Here is a 23218-nt window from a genome sequence, read left to right as displayed (position 1 = left end):
TTCAAATCTTCCAGATATTTTTATAATATTATTTCTATGCATCTGTTGAAATAGCATGGGCTGGGTTAGCAGGCCATACCCAAGTTCTTGCATGTACTAACTGTGAACCATGAGCAAATTACTTTGAACTTAGTTACCAAACGAGTCAAACAAAATAATAATACGTAAGATCGCTCAAAAAGTTAAATTAGCTAATACAATTTAAAGTGCCTTGTGTGCAGTAGATATTAAACTAATGTTTGGCTTATTGTTTGTGGAAATAGTAATTATATATGCATTTACATTATATAAAATAGCCACACATTTTAGGGGGGATTCTGAGATTACCACTATTCATTTTTCACTTCTTTACTGTCTTATAAGCTATATTAACTCAGTCTGTAATGTTACCTACCTCGTGCAGCTGCAACCATGTTCAAGCTAATGTGTTCCGAACTGTAGAGATCTAAAGAATATCAGTATAAGTCCTTCCATGAACAAATACATCTTCCATTCATGTTGTTCATCCATTTACTGAAGGCCTTCTGCGTACCAGGCACTGTTCTAGACAACAAGGACACGTCTCTGAGTAAGACAGAGACTATTTTGGCTCTTAGGGAGCTTAAATCATAGTGGAGCTAGTTAGACACAAATAAGAAAATTACGTAGTAATAGGTGCTATAAAAACACAATGGGCTTACGTACTAGAGAGTGACTGGGGGCTACTTTAGATTAGGTGTCGGCCAAGAAAGGGCTCTCTGAGAAAGTGAGGTGACTCTTAAATGACAAAAGAAAGCTAGTCCTGCAGAGTGAGTCTGGGGAAGAGTGAACTCTGCGACAGGAACAGGCCTGGCTGCTGGGGAGCTTGATGAAGCTCATGGGTGTGCGTCCAATGGGCAAAGGGGAGCGTGGTACGAGGTGGAGAAGGAGAAGTGAGCAAGTCTATAGCATCTGGGGATGCACAGGCGAGGGTAAGAAACGTGGATCTTACTGGAGCAGGGAAAGTAAACACTCACTTACAATACTAAGGAATAATTAAATAACTGCCATAAAAGCGAGGTGCTTGGAAACCGAGACAAAGGCTGTTAATTCCACATGCCTTGAGGGGGTTCAGAAGGCTTCTGGAGAAGTGGATTTGAGGTGGCCCTTAGAGCAAGCAGGACTTCATGTAAATAGGGAGAGAAAGATGAAAAGAACATTCTAGGCTGGGAAAACTGTTAAACAAAGAACACGGGATGGTTGGTGTGGGAACCTAGAGAAATATGGAGATAGATCGAGCCAAAGGAGACTCCTCGATGGGGAAGGGTCTGATCCTGATGAGGAAAGAAGGCCTGGTCCGTAGCCAGGGAAGCTGCTTAGAACATGGTTGGAGGGCAGCCTCCTGCAGCAGTCAGGACACACCTTCTCTGTTTATTTCAAAGCGGTGTGTCCATTACAGACACTCACAAAACGTCTGCACTTTGGCTAGACATCAAGAGTGACTGTAAGTACACTCTGTCATGTTCCTTCAGTATCTCCAGCCCCCATATTCATCATGTATTCCTCAACACAGACCCGTGACTTCTAGGAAAGCAATCTGGACATGCGGATTTCTAAGGCACACACTCTTTAGTCCAGCCTTTACACCCTTAGGAACATACACTATAGAAATACTCACACAAGTACACAAAAATTGTATGTGCAAGGATGTTCGGTGAGGAGGGAGCTATGGGATTCCTACATGCCACCACTCTGAGTCCTGGAGCCACCTCTGCACACTCAGACATCATCCAAAAATAAGCAGGGGGACTCAGAAATGGGAAAGCAAGGAATCACCCGAAAACACAAACTCCAAGGTGAACCATTTAAATCAGTGTTTTTCAAACTATAGGTCACGATCCATTAGTTAATCATAATATCAATCCAGAGTGTTGCCACTGACATTTATTTTAATTTTTATTTCTATTTATTTATTTACTCATTTTTGCTGAGGAAGATTGGCCCTGAGCTAACATCTGTTGCCAATCCTCCTCTTTTTATATGTGAACTGCTGCCACAGCATGGCCACTGACGAGAGGTGTAGATCCTTACCCGGAACCGAACCCAGGCTGCCAAAGCAGAGCACACCAAACTTAATCACTAGGCCACCAAGGGCTGACCTGACATTTTTTTTTTTTAACTTAAAAGAATAGAGTTAAAATAGAACAGAACAGGGACCAGCCTGGTGGTAGTGGTTAAGTTCACATGCTCCACTTCAGTGGCCCAGGGTTTGCAAGTTTGGATCCCGGGCCCAGACCTAGCACCACTCATCAAGCCACGCTGTGGTGGTGTCCCACGTAAAATAGAGGAAGATGGGCACAGATGTTAGCTCAGCAACAGTATTCCTCACACACACACACAAAAATAGAAAGAACAGAAAGCATTAGAGTGAATTGAACACCGTAAAGGCAAGGGTTATGTTTCATAAACACAGTTTCCTTTTTTACATATACACAGGTATCTGTGCACTGGGTTGTGATGTAAGATGTGTTTCTTACTGTGGGTCATAAAAAAATTGAGAAATATTAGTTAAAATTATTTTTTTTGACCAGTGTTAAATCAGACATTGTAATTTTTAATCCACTGTTTGCAGATAGGGGCTTATTAAGAAAACCCTCTCCATTGCATGTATAGGTAAATATATGTCACCTGCAGAGCTGCGAAGAGGTCCAACAGTATACACACCAGTTACCTGGGAATATGTCCAGAGAATACGGAAGATGTTATAAAAGCAGAGAACTTTTACTTTGCATTTTATATACTTTAAATACTATTTACCTTTATATACTTCTGTGCTGTAATTTTTTAAAATAAAGAAAAAGTAGATGTGAAAGAATACCCTGCCTGTTGAGTATTCAGTCAATCGATAGGAAATGTGCCAATGTCCTTCAGCCAAAATTCAGAGAGAAATGGGAGGGAAGGAAGCCATGTTCCCGCATGGAAAACTGGTGGGAAACCGGAAGGAATGTGAGTGATAGAAGTCAGCATGTGGCCTATTCATTTATGTCCCACCTAATTTATAAAATGACTGAGGCAGCTAAGTATTTGGACAGCCAGAAGACAGGGCAAGAAAGAAGCTGAGGAAAAAATCTCAGAAGAAAATCTGGCACTAGAAAAGAGACTTGAAAAATGGGGAAAAGGGTGAGACTCAGGATAAAGGGGAGGAGCAAGAGAAAATCCAGCGCTCACAACTAAAGCTCTGAGGAGTGTTCATCCCTTGGCCAGAGGGTTCTGACCCCTTAGGAAACTATAGAGTTTGGAAGAAAAGAGCTACTACCTAGAGCTCCAAGACATTGAGAGCTCCTGTGAACACATGATGGGGGCCGGGGGCCAGGCAGTTCCCTCTGTTCACCATCATTCAATCATGCCAGCACGTCACCCCCTCCTTCACTGCAGGGCTCCACCTGCTGCATGGATGAGGCATTCACGCTCATGGGCTGGGTTCTGGACAGTACCGGGGGCACTCAGGGTTTATCTCTTTGCCTCTCCCTTCTTTATGATTCTGCGATTGAACAGCCTCATTTCTAGCAGGCACACGCTTGCATCAGATATGTTAATATCTTTGATTAGATCTCATTCAAGAAGCAGTGTGGGTCATACTGGGTGGCACATAATTGCTTGGCTTTCGCATTAGACCAGCTCTCGTGCACGAGGACAGCAGGCTTTGATATTCTTCTAGCTTGCCTTGTCTTGCTGTTCCCAACTGGCTCTATGGCCTCTCACTTTTCCCAAGGTGAACTGATTGACAACTGGTCATTCTGTGTATTTGGTGCTTACTGGCTTGGAGGTGATAGCACAGATTTCTTTCTATTGGCAATAATATACATTTGAATGGCAATTATACTACCTTTATAAAGTTGGATGCAGCCAAGTACCAGGATGCCAGATGTAGTAAGCAGCATTTTCAAAGACAGCAGGCTTCTGTGTCCTGGATTCTAATGAAAACATACAAAAAGTACAAGGCCTCGAGTAAATGCATCATGACCCACTGGAGTAGACCAACCTCAAACTAAGCCTTTACAATTTCTCGTCAGTTAGAAAATCCATTTAACAGTGGCAATGGGTAAACTGCTTTCCTAACTAAATATAAAACCACAAATTCTCATCACATTACTTTACGTATAAAATTACTTGAAAGTAGCAAACATGTCTTAGTTATATTTGAAATGTCAGTACTCGGCAGTGGCGTTGCACATAGCACATGCTTAATGAAACATTGAGTACACTAATGGGTAAGCTCATCAGGGTAAGGTAGGTGTAAGGCCTCGTTTCATTGATGACTGTTAGCTCCTCTCCACAGAACTTTTGAATTATAAAAGCAAAGGCTGATTCCATTCATGAAATCTTACACTTGTAAACATTAATTATTCTTTTTTCTGGCTTTCCTCCATTCCAATCATCGAGAAAGCTGCAAGATTCTTTGATCTCAGTTTTTATGGCAACTAAAATACATCAATTCCCCATGTGCAAAATATCAGTAGAGTATTCATTCAGCCACTCAATATTGGCAGCTTAACTCTGGTAAGTTCTTCCTAAATCACATTGGTGATGCTTAATTTTTCTGAGCGGTGAAATCTATTAACTATCTTTTCTACTAGTCTTTGGTGTTTTATTGTAAGTAAGATAAAGGAAATCTGTTCCTTTTATAAGTAAGCAGAAGGAACATAGCACACTCATAACCAAACCTAACTCTCTTTTTCTCTTCCCACCCACCTTTTCTTCTTTCACAACAGTTTGATTTAAGACCAAAAATCCATATTAAAGTCAGGCTCTTAATGTTAAATGTGTTTTTACAGAGGCAAGTGTCTGTGAAGGATATTTTATAAGAGCAAATGATCAATTGCGTTTTTAAAAGCAACTCCTACACATACTGCTGGGTAATTTGCCAAAGGGTTCACTGTATTTCCCATTCTAGGACCAACAGCTAAGGACACTCAAGAAGTAGCTAAATATTTCAGATTCCTGGGTTAAGCTTAGAATTAAGCTTAGAAGCTTAATTGTAAAAAAACTTGATGGAGATAATGCAGGAGCAGTTTCAGAATAATGACCGTTATTTAGATTCTCTTACCTGGTTTCACAGGACTATATTTTTAATGATTCTATTCAAAAGTTAATCATTCATCTGATTAGATAAAAAATAAATATTTTCCAAATGCTTCTTACTGAGCAACAGATTTATAGTATTAGCCATATTAGCAGTGCTTTTCCTGTTGTGGGCCAGAATTACAGTCTTTATAATTTTTAAACTACGGGCATTAGAGTCATCTCAGAGCAATTCAACAGCTGGGATGAAACTACCACAGTATCTCCCTTGTGGTTGAGACAATGGTGGCAAATTCTCCGTGGTTAACTGTAGGCCCTTTCCTAACCATTGGCTTTCTGGGTTGACCAGTGGCAATATTAACGGTAACTAATCCGAGGCCAGCCAGCTGTAGACACCTCACCTCTTCATGTGATCAATCTCACTTAGTAGGAAATGAACAGTACTATTTACTGTGCATGGGAGATACTCACCCATCTTATTCTAGAAGCAAGGTTCTCTCACAAATCAATTTTAAGACCACATAGCACATAATCAAGTGCTGATGCCATGAGCCTGTTCTCTGATGTGGTGGACATAACCTTAGCCGGCATGGATGCTACCGTAGATATGAAGAATCCTGGTAAAGAAAGAAAACTTATGCCAGTGGATGGAAGTGGTTAGCTACCATGGAGGGATAAGTGGTCTCAATAAACTACTGTTCTTAAGGCAAATGGAAGAGTTATGGAAGTTGGATAAGAAAAGATCTTCCTCCCCGATACCAGTCTAAGTCAGTGATTCAAAGGAATCGAGCTTTACTGCCTCCCAAAGTCTAATTTTCCATTGAGAGAGTAAATGTGCTGCCATTTTGAGTAAGTGTGTACATCACACCATGTCCCACAGTTAGGGGAAAAAAGGCACTTTGCACGTGAGATAAAGAAGCAAAACCAAAAACAGAGATAAAAACAGGGATACTGTGTCTGCCTGCAGGCCCCTAAGCACAGGAAGCTGGGAGCCTTGCTGATGAGTTCCTAACTCCCTCACAAAAACCGCTTTCTCCCTGATGCTTTTGCGATGGACACAATACGATAATCAGTGAAGAAACTGCTCTTTTCCTTTCCATGTGCAGTCAAATGCTAACCTTCATAATTTTGACACTTTATCCCTCGAATAGCCATCTATCCTTTGAGGAGCCAATCCTTCTGAATTCTAGTCTTCCTTTCCAAGTAAACTACTTTTCTTTTCTTAAAACTTTTTGTCCCTGAGTCTTCTGTTTTCTTATGACACCCCTGGGGCCCAGTAAGCAGAAAGATTAAAAAACAAACAAAGAGGGCCAGCCCCAGTGGCCTAATGGTTAAGTTTGGCCTGCCCCTCTTCAGTGGGCCAGGTTCAGTTCCCAGGCCCACACCACTGTTAGTGGCCATGCTGTGCTGGTGGCCCACATACTAAAAAAATAGAGGAAGACTGGCACAGATGTTAGCTCAGGGCAAATCTTCCTCAGGAAAAAAAAAAAGAGTTGGCAAACAAACGTGGCATCATTCATGATTCTCCAAGTTCAGGGAAGATAATTTGCTTTCAAACGGGTGCGGCAAAGAAGGTTGAAAACAAACAGGACTCAGTGGAATGAAAGGACAGCATTACTCAAAAGCATCTCTCCAGGAAAGAATGTCTTGAAGTGTAGTCTCAAACTGTTTCTGTGCAGGAAGTTGAACCAAATGGAGAAGAATTTGACATGGTTGGAATTTCCCTTAACCTTTACTTTTTACTTACCTTTCTAACACATACAAGAAAATCCACCTCTGGAAACACATAAAACGGGCACCTCCAAGAACTACATCTAAAGAAGCCTGTGGTACAGATGTTAGACCCAACTTGAAACTTCAAGAAGTCATTTTCAAATCCGAAACACTTGAGATCAACCAGGACAAAGTGTTGCTTGACTTAATGAGGTCGGGAGATTAATTTTTCTTCCTTTTCGGGGCAGAGATTGCTGAATCAGCCCAGATGCTAAGAACTTTCAAGAATGAGAAAACCTTTCAGTGCCTGGGAACCAAGATGGTGTCCTTCTTATAAGGCATGGTTACACACTGTCCGGGCAAGTAGACTCACTACATGGTAGGAGAGCCAGCCATCCTCAAACGAATCAAGGTGAAGAGAATAAATTCAATACACACTTAACAATGAAGGCCAGGTGTTGCTTTTTACTGTAGTTTTTGAAAATGAGTCTGTTATTAAACTTTTTAAAGTTATAACTTATGTAGGAAAGAACTGCAACTGTGACATCAGCATGATCTGTTGGCCATTCCATGTTTAGTCCAAGACTCATAATCATCCCATTCAACTGGAAACAACCTTCTTGATCTTTGATTCCTGGAAACTGAATGATAAACTGAATGCTAAAAATAAGAAGTGAAGAAGGCACATAACGAAGAAAGTTGCTCTTAGAGGCAATAATGGCTAGAAATGTTCCAGTACCACTCATGCGTTCCCTCACGTCTCTCAAGTGTTCATTCCCTCTCCTATTTACACTCTATTAATCTCCTTTAGTGAACTTCATCTTTCAAGTTCAGTCACTCCTTAAATTCTCCCAACCCCATCTCTCATCATCTCGCCCTGTACATAATTAGCCCAACGAAAACCAAAGTTGGATTGAGGGGAGCCAGCCCCGCGGCATAGTGGTTAAGTTCAGTGCACTCCACTTCGACACAATACGTGTACTAATACAGTCTAAAAAGGCATTAATTTTGTTGGCAGCAATGCCACTCAGCTGACATACATTGCATGACTAAAACTCCTAATCTTCTAAATTATATAAGCCAAAGACCCAGTGCTATAATCTTTGAAAGGACCCAGAAATTCGCTTCATAATCTCCAGTCTCCATTTATGTCCTTATCTTCATCTAATCCAACCTACTAGTCTTCAAGCATCAACATTAAAAATTAATATTAAATGCCTTATTATTTCATATTTTCTGTATTATTTAATTAGTGTTCTTCAACAGTAGTCTTTCTGGTATTTGTTTATGTTAATGTATAGCTTTTTAGCTACATTTTGATTTAAATATGTTGGGATAAACCTAACTACATCTTAGAACTTCATATCTTTAGGAAATATATCCTACCTCCAAACAAGAAACCCAAAATGATTTTTGGAAGCATAACCTTATTTTGAATAGATGATTTCCTACAGGTATAAACTGACTGAAATATCTTTATTTTCATTAATATTTGTGTTCTAATTAGAGTCACAAGACTATCTCAGTCTTAACTCTGTTTTCTTGCCTTCACTCTCCATACAAAACTATTCAGTTTTAGTCTTATCCAACATTTGTGTTTATGTAACCATAAACTGTTTATAGATAAGCACAATTTTGCAAATATTTCAGGATCTCTTTCCCAGCTTGGTGACACATGGATAGACCGCATAACTGACAGGAGTCTTTAGAGTAAGCTTGCTGAAGTCCACAGGTTCGTCACTAAGTTCTATAAAGTGTATCTATCTCCTCATATCTCTTACATACATCTGCTTCTTCCCATCCCCGGAGCCATTATCTTAGTGCAGGTTGTCATCATCTTTTGAGGAGAATTTGGCAGCATTTGTGATTGCCCTGCCTCTAATACAATCCCCTCCACTGTATTCTTCCACTGCAGACAGATTGATCTTTCCAAACATATACATCTAATTGAGCCAAGCTCTTGTTTAAAATATTTCAGAGCCTCAACATTGCCTTCAGAATTATAAGGAGTTGCATCTTACATGAGAATTAGGCTCCAAAGGTAGCTAATAAAACATAAATCCGGTACAGTCAAAATTATTCTGGAAAGTTCCCAGAGTGACAACAAGATATAATATACATAAGTTAGCGTGTAACGTCCTGTATAGGAGGAGGTATGTATAAATACATAATGTATATAGCAATGTACTATATATAAAATGAGAAGAATGTACAAAATATAATTTTATGACATTGTAATTAATTTTTTGTTTTGATTAATGTGCAAAGTTAAATACTTAAGTCATGTGTCAATTACTCAACTTTGCTAGAAATCCCAACATATTAGAATGTATTTGAGAAACATTTATGGAGTGCACACCATACACCGTTCCAGGCACTGAGGCTACATCAAGAATCAAAACAGACTAAAACCCGTGCCCTCATAGAGCTTACGTTCAATATACCAGTAAGTCAGGTACACAGAAAGTCTTATGGCAGTAAGTGCTACTGGAGTAAACTAAGGCAGAAAAAGGGATAGGGAAGGTGTTGAAGGCAGGATAGGGAAGGAGAGGATGACAATTTTCATTAGGATGTTCAGAGAAAACCTAAGGAGAAGGTGGCATTTGAGCAAAGCCCTGAAGGAGAAGAAAGTGAGCCAGGCCACCAATAGAGGAGGATTGTCTCAGTGTGAGGGAAGAGTGAGTGCTTACTCCCCAGAGGGTTTGAGGAATTAATGACAAAGAGCTGATAGTAGTTAGAATGGAGTGAGAGATCAGACAGGAGGCAGGGAGCCAACTATGTAGGGCCTTTTAGGTATCTGCTCTTTGAGCGATGTGGCAAGCCACTTGAAGGTTTCGCCCAGTTGTGTCCTGGTCTGACTACCCACCTCAGAAGGGCATCTCAGACTGTCCTCCTGGCTAGCCTTCCCCTGCCATCCTGGCCTGCCACTGTGGCTGTGTTTCCCTGAGGGCTGTCTTTCTCACACCTTCACTTCCCTGCCGCTGCTCCTTAGCAGCCTCTGCCTGAATGATCCCCCCTCTCACTTAACTCCACCGCTAAGTTGTACTTGGTCTCTAAGTCTCCAGGAGCGCAGGTCTGCCTCATCCAGGAGTCATCCCTGATTCCCCCAGTCTGAGCTGGCTAGACATGGTTCAGATTCCCTGAGCGTCTAGACCGCACTGCTGAACAGTGGTAACCATCTGTCTAACCATCTCCAGGTAACCATCTCTAGACCAGACACTTTTTGAGAGCAGCACTCACACCTTCTGTGTAACTCCAGCATGTAGCACACCCTCTGTGCACAGAAAGCACCCGGTAAATGTTTGCTGAGGGAAGGGATAAACAGTGATGAAATAGGATGAAGCAGATGAGTATTTAGGAAAACCTCTCTTTGTGTGAGGCATTCCAAATTACCTAGGATCCTTATATGTGGATTTCTGGTCTCTTTTTTGGAGAATTAGACTTTAATACATTTCCTTTATTGTCTTTCAAATTTGACCACATTCTTCTGAGCTTTAAACTTATCATGCATCAAAATGAAAAGGAAAGTTCTGGAGTCATTCCTCTGGCAGACTCAAACTTTCACACTTGTGAGATAAGACAGACACCCTAATCTGAGTCCCTACGTTTTTAAAATTTTTTAGTATTTTAAAATTTTTAGTGCGCTTAATAAATCATACTAATAGTTACAACCTAAAATGCAACCTACTTGTAAGTGTAGGTATACTGGCTACTTTGCTGGAAAAAAGTGTGGACAACCTATATTTTAACCACATTTTGAAATCTGCGTTGTAAAGTGTGAAGACAGAATAAGAGATTACCAAGAACAGTGTTCAGTCTGAGTCTAGATATGATGAGCTCCTGAAAAGAAAAGATTATCAACGTTCATGTTAATATCTCCCACAGATAATAATTTCAGCTTTTTGGGTGAAAAAGAAAGAGGAACAGAGTGTGGAAAACAAGAGTATTTTGTGTGATATAACCTGGTCAAAATGTTAGCCTACAAGAGTGGCTACAAAGTCCTTTAACATACCAGGAAAAAAATTTCTTTCTCCCTTCGGGAGAACACAGTGTTTAGTGTCAGTTTGAAAAGGCACGCTCTCCCTTTCAACATAAATCGAAGGCCCCATTCTCACAAAAAGGTAAGATAAAGTGCTCTGTAAGGAAGAGTAAAGGACCCACTGCCTCTTGAAACTGCCTGATGAGAATGGATGGCCTTTGCCATCCTCTTTTAAACAACTTTAGCCAGGTTTTCTATAAGCACCTCGTTTATCTTGAGACTCTTTCATCTATTATCTGACTGTAAGCGTGTTCATAGTTCATCCGCTCAATTCACTTTGACAAGAGAAGTCTTATGACGAGTAGCCAACAGCCTAATGTCAGGTCTGTGAATGTCTCTGGAATTAAGGTGATGGGAAAAGGGTAACCTTTTGCTACTTTGCTGAACAACAAAAATAGAGCTTTAAATCATCCTCTGTTTAGGAAAGCAGGTCCTCTTTGCTAATATTAGAGCACAGTGCATCTGGGTTCCCACTTAGATCAGAAACACCACTTGGGGCCACCTCTGGATTAATACTTGTATGTGGTTTAGATGTGAACCATGACATTTCCAGTTGTGTAAATGGATGTTACCAACCAAATTGTTTTTGCTTGACCCCGAACAAGTCTATTCGCAGATATTTTTGACAATAACAAGGGAAAGAAGAGATCATCATCCTCTAGCCCAACTGAGCACACCTGGGCCTCTGAGGTTTATAACTGTTACTTCTCTTCTTCCTGAAGAACTGGGAATGGGTTTCGTGATGAAAACAAAAATATCTGCGCTGCAAACATAAAATTCTTCTTTGTAAACAGCTCCGGCTTGGTTTGTGATCATCTGAAAGTGCAGGACGCTTAAACCAAAGACTTCTGTTTACTATAACTTGTAAGAATTATATTTCAAAACAAGTTTAAGGCTGCTGTACACATTCATAAATATTTTGAGTAACTGAAGGAGTCTTTTGAGAAAGCATGCCACCACAGAATTCAATGTTTATGCTTCCTGTGGCCAGAACAGGAGCTTTTTGAAATTAGCATTTTTACTAAATTGGCAGGGAGATGCCTGTTGTTCCAAATCCATCACTATTCAACCAGGATGGCTGCATCTACCCAGCCGAAGAGGAAATCAACTCATTGGAATGTGTTTAGCTTTGCTAATCACCTGATGATTATTCAGAAACATGAAAAACAGAACTTTTCGGTCCCCAAGGTAAAACTCTGCTATAAACAATGGCTTTCAGTTGCTCAACACTTGGTCAACACTTCTGCTCCAATCCTGAGAATGTAACCTCCATTAAGACGGAAGGAACCTGTGTGGGCATACGCCAAGCAATACTGATGAAAAAAGTGTTGGTATTTTACGGACAAATTTGTTTCAATCTTCAAAGTCCTTTCAGCAGAGCTACAGCCAGGTGCTACAGGAATTGGGATTAAAGGAGTATCTGTGTATCACAGCCTCCCTACACTTAATGTGTTTCCATTTACAGCATCTGTCAGTCAGCTGAAAAATAATGTACTCAAATTTCCATGGACAGAAACAACAAAGATAAAGGCTACCCTTTGTTTAACCGTCACTCTTTTATTCTTGAGATATTATGAGAATAATATACAGAAGCAAGTGTTTACCCTTTGAATGGAGCAGATGATCCAGCTGAAGTATTTGTTGCTAGATGTCTTTCAGGGTAAGATTTGCTTAAAGTTATGTTTTCCCTTTATGAGCTGTTAAGACTGAAAAGCAAGAATTACTGTAGAAGTATTAATAACAGTAATGATTCTTCAGATGCACCCCAGCAGAAATAAAACAGCTCATTGGAATATTGTGATTAGCAAATTCGGGCTTTGGGAATTATTGCTATTTTAATCTCTGCCTGAAACAAAAGAGGAATCTGTCGGAATCTGTAATATAATTTTAAAATAAGAACGCCTGCAGCCTTCCACCTCTCTCTTCCCCTGCCAGACAGACACAGAAATTTCTCCAAACTCCCAAAAGACCTTGAGTGCCTATCACTATGAGTTCGCACAGGCTGAGCCACAGCACCCTGCTCCCATCTCCCTTGCAGGAGCTTCCACCAGGAATGCTCCTCCACATCTTCGCGTGAGCCAATCCAAATCTGCAACTGATTACCGAGTCTTTCCACTTGGGCAATTGCCAAAAATCAAACGGACCTCCCTAAAAGCAAACTCATTCACGCATACGTCTCCCTGCCTCCTCTCCCTCAAAAATACCCGTGTGGTGTCTCCTCTCTGTGGCTTTCCCGACTTGGTCAGTGGTATAGACAATCTCCCGGTCACCCATATTATGGTCTTGGGGTTGTGTTAGACTCCTCCTTCTCTTTCATTCATTCTCTGCAGCTGCCATTTTACAAGTTACTGTTTCATGAAAATGTCTCTCAAATCCAAGCTTCCTCTTCCTTCCCACCTCCACCATCCTAGGAGAGCATCCCTCACTCCACATCTGGGTCATAACGATCACTACCAGGTGACCTTCCTCATGACATGCTCTCCTGACTCTAAACCTTGGGAGATTGTTGATACCATTGACAAAGTCAGGAAAACCACAGAAGGAAGACACATTATGGGTATTTTTGAGGGAGAATAGGAAGTGGAGAAGAGGCAAGAGAGATATATGCATAAATGAGTTTGCTTCTAGATATATCAGTTTGATTTTTAGCAATCACCCAAGTGGAGAGACTTGGCAGTTATCTGGAGATTTGGAATTGGCACAGGTGCCGATGCAGGCAAAACACATTCTCAAAAACTATTACCGACACATTGCTACTTGATCGTAAGCCTTCAATGGCTATAAGCATCCTTGCATACTTGTACAAGTGTGAAGACATTTCCCAGCTCAAATCAAACTGTTTCCTATATAAAATTAGTTACCTCCCTGTAACTCTACCCATTTGTTCTAATTCAGAGAGGAAGAACTTAATTCTTTCTTCTACCAGGCAGTCCTTCAGATATTTGAGAACAACTCTCATGTATCTGCTTGATATTCTTTCCTTGAACATAATTCCTTTCACCTCTCTTCAAATGACTTCATTTTTTCAGATCCCTTGTCATCCTCATTTAGACCCACTGTCATAGCCCCACTTGAAATGTACAACACTCTTGAGCTGAATATTATAATTTTACTTTTCCCCCTTTTCAAATTCCTCCATGCCTATGCAGAGTAATAGGAAATCCTCCATAAGATTGTTGATAAATTGCTAATAGCATGAATGTGTTTGAGAATTTAAGGTAATCTAAGAAATTTTCTCTTTTACATTGTCCTTTCCTCTTCAGCGTGGCACATCATTTGCATTTAGTAAATATTTGGTGGCTGGCTAACTTCAGTTAGTTATGAGTAATTGTGGTTGAGAAGATGCATGGGAAAAAACAAATCTAGGCTCCTTAGATATGATATAACTGAGGCAGAGGACCAAAAGAGCTCACTTTACAGAGACATTGTATCTTTAGCTCCCTGATATTGTCCGAAAAAAAACCCTGTAGCTACCACCAGACAGGAGTTAAGCATCTTTAAACATACATTCAGGAAACAGTGACTCCACTTTCATTCCCTGGCTCGTAAGCCAGTGACCTCCCTTGATCTCTGAGATGACAGTTTGCCAAGCTGCATGAAGATAGCTTTCACAGATGACCCCATCAGATTTCCTAAAGACCTTAATTGCCCAATTCCTTTCACCCAGGTTTCTGAGGTTCAAGGAATGCCATCCTTCAGTCACTCTCTTGCAGAAGTTCTAGCGACTGCTACCTTAATCCTTTCTGAGTCCCAGAGAATGCAAAGAACTGAGCAGACTTTGATTCTCCTACTGAATTACAAGATACTTTACATACTTCTGTCACGAAGTCATTCCCTTGTGTTTACTGTTCAACAGTGACATTCACTTTCATGTCTGAACATAGCAGGGAAGCACCATTGCAATAAATATAATCTTAAAGATTCCGAAGCTGATCCCCTTCAAAGGACCATGTTAAATACCTAAGAAAATTAATCACTTCCTACTGTCCTAACCCCATAGTTCAATCTTATCTGGACACACTGTAGGCTGAGGCCAGGCCAAGAATCCACTCTGCAGCCATATTGGAAAACACTGTCTGGGCTTTTTCTCACAAACCAAATCAACATATATGTAGTGAGTACTCAGTATTTGCACGGCAGCCTACCAGGATGAATCTATTGAAAACAAAGTAATTTCATTTACACTTTAGCTTTTCTTTCAGGGTTTGTGATGACCTTGAAGAAAAGTATTCCACAGCAGATCTCAGATCTACTAACTTGAAACCAAAATGAGTGTATGACATGGGTGGGGGCACCAAAATAAGCAAGAATAGATTAATAAGGTAACCAAAAAAAATTAGGAGCTCTTCTACATTTAATTAAGTCATTTCAGAATCATAATGCTTTAATTTTCTTGTCTAAAATTCTTGACAGCATTATATTGAAACTGTTTGAATTAAGACTCTCAATTCCATGAAACTTTGCTGTGCCAAGTGGAACATCTGTGGGTACTAATGTTTCCTTTACTTCCAGTGTAATTTGTTTCCAGTGGCAAATGACAGTTTATGAATTTTATATTCCCACCCCACCAACACTCTCCACACACACACGGTACACATGAATGCACCACCCCCACACTCAAAGCATTCAGAGGCTGAAGGTTAAATACTCCTCCATTAAGGGAAAAACAGGGTAAATGGAGGAGGCTTTACCCAGAAGGCAGACCAGGAGGAGAATAATCATCCCATAGAACACTAAGGGCTTCCAGCATCTCCAAGGAGCCGTGGCGTTATCAGAGAATAATAAATATGCAGCCAAAGCACTCAAGCGATCCGTGAAATAAACCAAATATTTCTTTTGTTAAAACAGTTATTGAAACTGTCTTCTATTACTTGAAGAGAAACTGGGCTAAAACTTCTCCAAGACATACACACCAACTCTAAAATTCTGTAGTTCACAAGGTTTGTCCTGGAAGGAAGAGAGGAAAAATAGATAAACTGAAACAGCGTCTGTTGAGAAATAGGCTAATTACTCTATTTCAGGATGAATAGAGTACACTTCAAAATCAATATTACGTGTACTTTTCTGCATTTATGTCTTCATTTCAATAAAAGTGTCCAAAGATATGTTATAGTAAGCCGATCATTTATCACTATCTCTACTACTGGGGATGAGAATCTCTGCTATAGATCTCTACTACAGAGGAAACAAAATAGAAAATGTGGTCTACAGATTAAAAGGAGAGAGCCAGAAAATAAAGAGGTGTCTGGCCAAGGGAAAAAGATAAAAAGATCATGGTGTTGCCTCTTCACCCTCCATAAAGGTTGGGTCTGCAGTGTGACACTAGGCTCCATCAAGCAAAGCCAGCACCAAGCGAAGGATATGCCAGAGACCATATCCTTGAAACAACCAATGAGTCCCAGGAAGGCATAAGGTGCTGTGCTGACTTGTAATCCTGCTGGATTGGCATGTCAGGATCCTGAATCATTGGGAACAGGTAACAGAAGCACTGGGACCCAAGCCAGAAGACACTTCACATCTCCACAAAGAGGAATAAAAGGAAGAGCACCCCCAGTCTGGGAAGCCTGGGGAAGGGAGGCTGGCCATCTGCATATTCCAGCTAGCAACGTTCTTATTTATTGTATTTGGGGGGAGATCCGGTTATTTTCTCCCGTGCGTCTCCTTTTCTTTTACACAGAACACTTCGTTTCTGACACCAGATGTGTGGTTTTTTCCCCCACACCAAGCAATTCTGCAACACCAGCTGGGTGTCTTGTAATTTAACTCAATTCTGAAGTGTTTACCTATAGATAGAGTGTCAGATCCCACAGGTTAAGTGTTCAATCCAGCAAGACTGCTCCCATCTCGCTTCAGATGCCAATGGCAAATCCAGGTTGTCCTCTGTGCTTCTGAATGATGGGCTATAAATCTGAGGTTCCTGTGACACACACCCCCAGATTCAATTAATTTGCTAAAGTGGCTCACAGAACTTGGGGAAGCAGTTACTTATGTTTACTAGTTTATTAAAGAATATGATAAAGGATACAGATGAACAGCCAGATGAAGAGATACATAAGATGAGGTCTGGGAGGTCCCGAGCACAGGAGCTTCTGTTCCCGTGGATTGGGGTACACCACCCTCCCGGTACGTGGATGTGTTCACCAACCTGAAAGCTCCACGAACCCTATACTATGGGGATTTTTATGGAGGCTTCCTCATGTAGGCATGATTGTCACTAACCCCGTTTCCAGCCCTTCTCTTGAGAGAGAGAGAGAATGGGGCCTGGGGCTAAACATTCCAAGCTTTTGTTGGAACAAATTTCTAGGCCCAAGATGGAGCCAATTCTGCCTGGGGTGCCACGTGAGCAAACTGAAACTTAGACAACTTTCGTGTCCCTGTAAATGCTCCACTTGACCAGAAATGAAGTATATCCAGTCAGCCCATCCCCAAACACCAAGCCAACTCTGGGCTCTATATTCACTTCCTTTTTCTCTATTAATTTTCTATTTTTCTCTTCCTTGTTCTTTATTCTTTATCCTATAGAAGCTTCCTGATTTCTGACCTTATTTTGCAGTTCTCTGGACCCTTGGCAACAGAGATTGCCCGTTTCGTGAAATGTTAAAGTTTGTGTCACCTAAATTCTCTTCTTTAATCATTTTTAACACTTCTAATCATGGCTTGGTCTTCCTGGTGACCAGCCCTCATCTGGGAACCATTCAGGAGCCCACTCTGAGTTGCCTCATTAGAACAAGACATTGCTATCACCCAGGAAATTCCAAGGGATTTGGGAGCTCTGTGTCAGGAGCCAGAGTCAAAGACCAAATGTTAGAACAAAAGATGTTCCTAGTGCTCTTATCACCTAGGAAATTACAAGGTCCCAGGAGCTCTGTGCCTGGAACTAGAGGCAGAGACCAATATATATTTTCTATTATTTCATAATTGTTTTCTACTTTTTAAACTTCTTGAGGTACCCTTTCCAAGAGTGCTTACAATATATGGTTAGTGGAGAACAACAAAATTGCCTGGTTCAGTCTGGTTAATATTCCAGGTTCACGAGATGCCAAAGTGAAAGAGTATTTATAAGCATCATTCTGTGGACCCCCTCAGATAATACTCTTTTGGTGGGCAAGAAGTTTCCAATAGCTGTCCTCTTTTCTTTTATACGTTAAGCCTTTTCTGCTTCTAGGAAATCCAGTGAACACCTCTCTCCTAGGCTCCCTGAATCTTAGAAACCACAGACTCGTTCTTGCCCTGACCCCATGTCTTTTTATGCTTCAATATCTCCCCCGCTTCCTGGTATCAGCTAGAGCAGCCTCCTTCCTGGACCCCTGTGTTAGGCGCCCTGCCCCACCCCTATGCTATAACTGGGACCCAGTAGGCCAGGAGTAAGCCAAGGTACAGCTCTCTCTCTCCAACCCCCACTCCCATGCTGGCCTAGTTTTACAACTGGATTTTGAGCTTTTCTTCCTCCTGAAATCTAACCATTTTCTGCTTGGCACTCTAAATCTTCTCCCTAGACACAGAGTTTAGCCACAACTTCCAATCTGAGATGTGGGCCCTGATACTCTGCCTAGTAATTATCAGGTATAGGAGCATGCTATTTCCCCTGTAAATCCTGACATGGGAGCAACCTGGTGTGTGCAAAACCCTCGGAACCACAAAAGATGCCTGGGCACCCCCAAGTCCTCCACTGCTACCTGCATTTCATGCTACTGTGCTAATTCAGCAAGAGACAGTTGAACGAGTTAGCACATGTGTACACGTGGGTGTCTGCTATAGACAAGACACATGGGGAGGTTCAGGTTCTTCCCTGTGAATCAGTCACTTGTAAAGGGGCCAAAACAGAAAAAAGCATATTAACATATTGGAAGGAAGGAAGGGAGGGCAAGCGGAAGGAATGGGACTCGCTGCATATCCTCACTCTGCCACTAGCTCGGACAAGTGACTAAACTAACCTGAGCCTCCATTCATTTATGGGCAAACAGAACAGTAACGCATACATAGAGCTATTGTGAGAATCACACGAATTAACATATGCTATATCTGCACCATGAAAAGTGCTCAGTAAATATTAGATCCTTGCTTTCCCCTATTCTTCCTGAAATACAACAAAGATTATCGTGACCTTTAAGAACGGGCAGAGATTCTTTCCTCTCATCCACCCCTTCTCTGCCCCTGCTATTCTCATTTTGTCATGTCATTCTCTTTGCCTCTGTGAGGCAGTCTAAAGCTTGTAACAATTCAATCGAATTCAATTAATGAAATTTTAAAGGGGCCTGGAAAATCAATGCTATATTAAATTATAAATGCAAAAATTAGAGCAAAACAAACTTCATGCCTCAGAGCAAAAGGTTGTCCTTTTAATGTGTGAGGAAGCCATTTATCCTTGGTCCCAACCCCACCCTCCCTCTATTCATCCATAGTCAACCTTTCCCAACCATTTAGATTCATGATGGAAATACGGTTGCCTCCCTCCCAAGGAACAGCTACTGGTGCCTGCTAGGAGTTACATGCTAGACCTGACAGCACCGCGTTCTGATCCAGCATGTCATATTCTGCTTGAATGACTGGGCAAGAGTTGTAATCAAGTCATTTTAGCCACCCTGCACCACCTTAGTCAACACACCAGCTGTGGAGATCCTGAGGAAATGATATTGATCATCACTCCATTATTAATATACATCTTGCCTAGAGGAATTTGCAAACTATTAGAGGGACATGATTCTCCACTTTTTGTCACTATGAAATTCCTTTGGGACTATGAACTGAGTGAATCAGTGAATTATTACACCTGGCATTATTAAGATGCATTGGGGTATAAAAATATGACTCCCCACTAACTTCTGTCATGGAAAAAACTAAAATTAAATGTTTTTAAATTTAAATTTTTAAATTTAAATTTAAATTTAAAAACAAAAGTGTCTGTTTTCTAGTCCATAAGCCCAGAGCCTTTCCTATAGCCCAGTTTGCTTTGTTTTAGCAGCACCATTGCTTTGGATGGTGTCAGTGGACATTTACACTTATAAGAGAGTATTTCTCAATTGGCTTTATCTTTTCTCAATACTTGGGTTCTTAGGGTTCTGTTTATCCCAATGAGCCATACTCCCTTATTGTATTCTCTTTCCTATAACTTTCAAGCACTATCTTCAAGAAAAGGAAATACCATAAGATCCAGCTATACTACTTCTGGGTGTTTATCAAAGAACATGAAAACACTAATTCAAAAAGATATATGCACCTCTTTGTTCATCACAGCATTATTCACAATAGCCAAGACTTGGAAACAACCTAAGTGCCCATCAACGGATGAATGGATAAAGAAGATGCGGTATACATATACAGTGGGATACTATTCAGCCATAAAAAAGTCAAAAGTCTTGCCATTTGTGACAACATGGGTGGACCTTGAGGGTATTATGCTAAGCGAAATAAGTCAGAGAAAGACAAATACCATACGATTTCACTCATATGTGGAAGAGAAACAAATAAACACATAGGTAAGGAGAATAGATTGGTGGTTATCAGAGGGGAAGGGGTGGGGGGAGGGCAAAAGGGGTAAAGGGGCACACATGTATGGTGACAGGTGGAAACTAGACTTTCAGTGGTGAACACAATGCAGTTTATACAGAAGCTATATAATGATGTACACCTGAAATTTACACAGTGTTATAAACCAATGTGACCTCAATAAAATAATTTTTAAAAAAAGAAAAGGAAAAACAACTTAATCTTAATAACATTATTATGATAATCTTCATGGCATTATAATAAGTAAGAACTTCTCATTTATTTTTTCCCACTGAGAGTGCTGACTAGCTTCACAAATTCCCCCAAATTGATAAATATTATTTCCTTTCTAGATAGAAAATGAAAGTACTGAGAATTCTGCCTTTCCCAAATCATTCGTCTCATACTAATGATTCTCCAGTTCTCTGAAAAGCAAATGACCTCTGCTTTCTTCTGAATGGTGTTTGTAAAATGATGGAAACATCTAATTGCCTAAGGGCTCTTTTTAGCTTTTCAATTCAATGAGCCTTTTTAATGGGTCTCCATCTATTTCCTGTCTGCTTTCAGCCATAGGGACCGTGTTCTGTAGATTTCTTCCTTCCTCTCATCATTTCTGTCCTGAGCCTCCTGCAAGTGCCTTTCCCTCTCTTCTTTCTTTTAGCAAGGCTCTGTTCTGGGCTGTGGTTTTTCCACTCGCGGCACCCTCCTCTTGGAAGCTCCCGTCAGATGGCTTTAATTACCACCTGGAGGCAGATGACTCCCAAATCTCCAGCCGCAGCCTTGACCTCTCACCCTTTCTTCATCCTGTATTTCTTTCTGTCTGCAGAATATCTCTACTTGGGTGTCCCAGCACCTCCTAAAACTAAACATGTCAGAAACAGAACTCATTATCTCTCCACACCCGCTTCGTTCTCTCTGCTTCTCCAAGGCTGTCAATAGCATCCTCTCCTCGGGTTCCAAACTCTGGAGTTCCCAGATGGGCAGAGAGCAGTCTGTCCCGCCAGGCTTCAGAAAGGCAGATTTCGTCCCCCACATTCCAACACAGCTGAAGCCTATACTTACCAACCTCGCTTAGGATCTCAGACAGGGACTCTGAGAGAACAACATTGTGATCTCAATTGATTTTGCTTCAGTTTTGTAAAATTTTATGTTACTCTGCTTTCTCATTCATCCAACCATTGACAAATATTTAAGATCTCTGCTGCATTCTATTCCTTAATACATCTTGGAGTCCTGGAGCCCTCTGAATTGACTAGCAAACCATGTACCTCCTTCTGATTCATGACTCTAAATTATAGAACATATGACTGCATATTTATAAACCTTTTTATTTCCTAACATAATTAATACTGTAGTTACCTATCAAATAGTAAACTAATTAGTAATTAGCCTGAGAGATTGCTGAAATGGAAGTTTGAAGTGATTGTTTCTATTCTTAATGCCCATTCTTTGCACCTAAAATCACCACCACCCTATCTCTGGGGCTTGGCTACATGTCATTATCTGTAGCACTCCCACTTCTCCCCCACCACGTGACAGTAATTGTACCAGGATGGATGCTGTCTTAGAACTCACCAGGCATGCTGCTAAGATATTTATTTACATACAAACCACCCTAGAAGTAAGCATACGAATTGGTTTATATGGGAAATAACCCAACTCAAAGTGGTTTAACAATCTGGAAGATTTACTGAAGATATAACTGAAAAGTCCAGTGGCAATGTGGTCTGCAGGCCTGGCTTGGTCAGTGCTCTAGATCCATTTCTGGGCAATTTCCTCATCTCTGTCCTCCTCCATGAGTTAGACCTGTCATCAGGTTCATTCCCCTCACAATCACAAAATGTTACCCGCAATAATCAGGCCTACATGCCTTCTTCATCACATTCAATGGGGTGGACATCATCCCAGAACCAATGAACAACGTGGCTCTTTATACAGAGCTTCCTACTGAGCTTGAGTTATCTGTACATCCTTGACACCATCATTGGGACAAGGGGTGATAGACCAAGACTAGTCAGAGCCCCCTCCTGAGCCAGGGGTGGGGTCAGTTTCACCCAAAGCAGATATTACTCAGTGGGGAGAGATGAATGACTATTGAGGGACAACTGTAATATCATGGTCCCCACTGTTTACAGGAGAAAACTGACCATCACAAATTGAGTAAGTGATAAAGCTTGGATTCAGATTTGGATCTTTCTGACTTCAGAATTTGCTCTTAACCACTAGCTAGTACTACTTCCTCCCTATAAACAGCTGGGTTCTTCAAAGCAAGAAGGTGACCATTCAGAATGCTGATCTCTTGGCTCTTTGCAACTTGTCATGGGAAGGTCACCCTTTGCTCCCATTTGTTCATTTTTTACACCTGATCTGTAAACCACACTGAATTTATCTTGCTCTTTTACTGTCCTGTTGATGTTCACAAGGACTTTCTTTCAAGGGGAAAATGTGTCACTTATACTTCAAAGAAACATTTTATATTGAAAGCAATTATGCTTATTCACATAAGATTATAAAATCCTCAAGATTTGACCAATGGCTGATACGTGTTCCAGGCCACCACACATTTGACAGACCATTGGCACAAAGAATGTCAGTGAAAGGAGTAGGTCTTATAGGTTCTCATCACAAAGAAAAAAAAATTTTGTAACAATATATAGTGATGGAATGTTAACCAGACTCATTGTGGTGATCATTTTGCAATATATATAAATATTGAATCATTACACTGTACACCTGAAACTAATATAATGTTACATGTCAATTATACCTCAATTAAAAAAAAAAAAAGAATATCATGACAATGTCCTTGGCCTGTAGCTCTGAATGGTATCTGCCTTATGTAGGGCAATCGTTTTTGCTCACAGACAGTTTCCTATTGAAGAGCCATTCAGAACACAGTGACTTCTTGGCACAAGTGAAGGCACTGTTGAGAAGCTGGAA

The 23218-nt window shown here is 40.8% G+C and overlaps 1 long non-coding RNA gene across 1 annotated transcript in view; it reads right to left on the bottom strand.

Annotated features, from left to right (window-relative positions):
- Window positions 1-394: 394 nt before the first annotated feature.
- The window catches only part of LOC111770281 (uncharacterized), a 102572-nt gene continuing 79748 nt past the window's right edge, over window positions 395-23218 (bottom strand). The window contains exons 3-5 of the long non-coding RNA XR_002803451.2: window positions 5512-5657; window positions 3845-3932; window positions 395-543 (exon numbers count right to left, since the gene is read on the bottom strand). This is a non-coding gene — a long non-coding RNA (uncharacterized lncRNA). The remainder of the gene's footprint in view (window positions 544-3844; window positions 3933-5511; window positions 5658-23218) is intronic.

The sequence above is a fragment of the Equus caballus genome, chromosome 24 (assembly GCF_041296265.1).
Source record: "Equus caballus isolate H_3958 breed thoroughbred chromosome 24, TB-T2T, whole genome shotgun sequence".
In the NCBI taxonomy this organism is placed as follows: domain Eukaryota; kingdom Metazoa; phylum Chordata; class Mammalia; order Perissodactyla; family Equidae; genus Equus; species Equus caballus.
The sequence above is the reverse complement of the archived record's forward strand: the minus strand, read 5'-3'. Positions and strand labels throughout refer to the sequence as shown.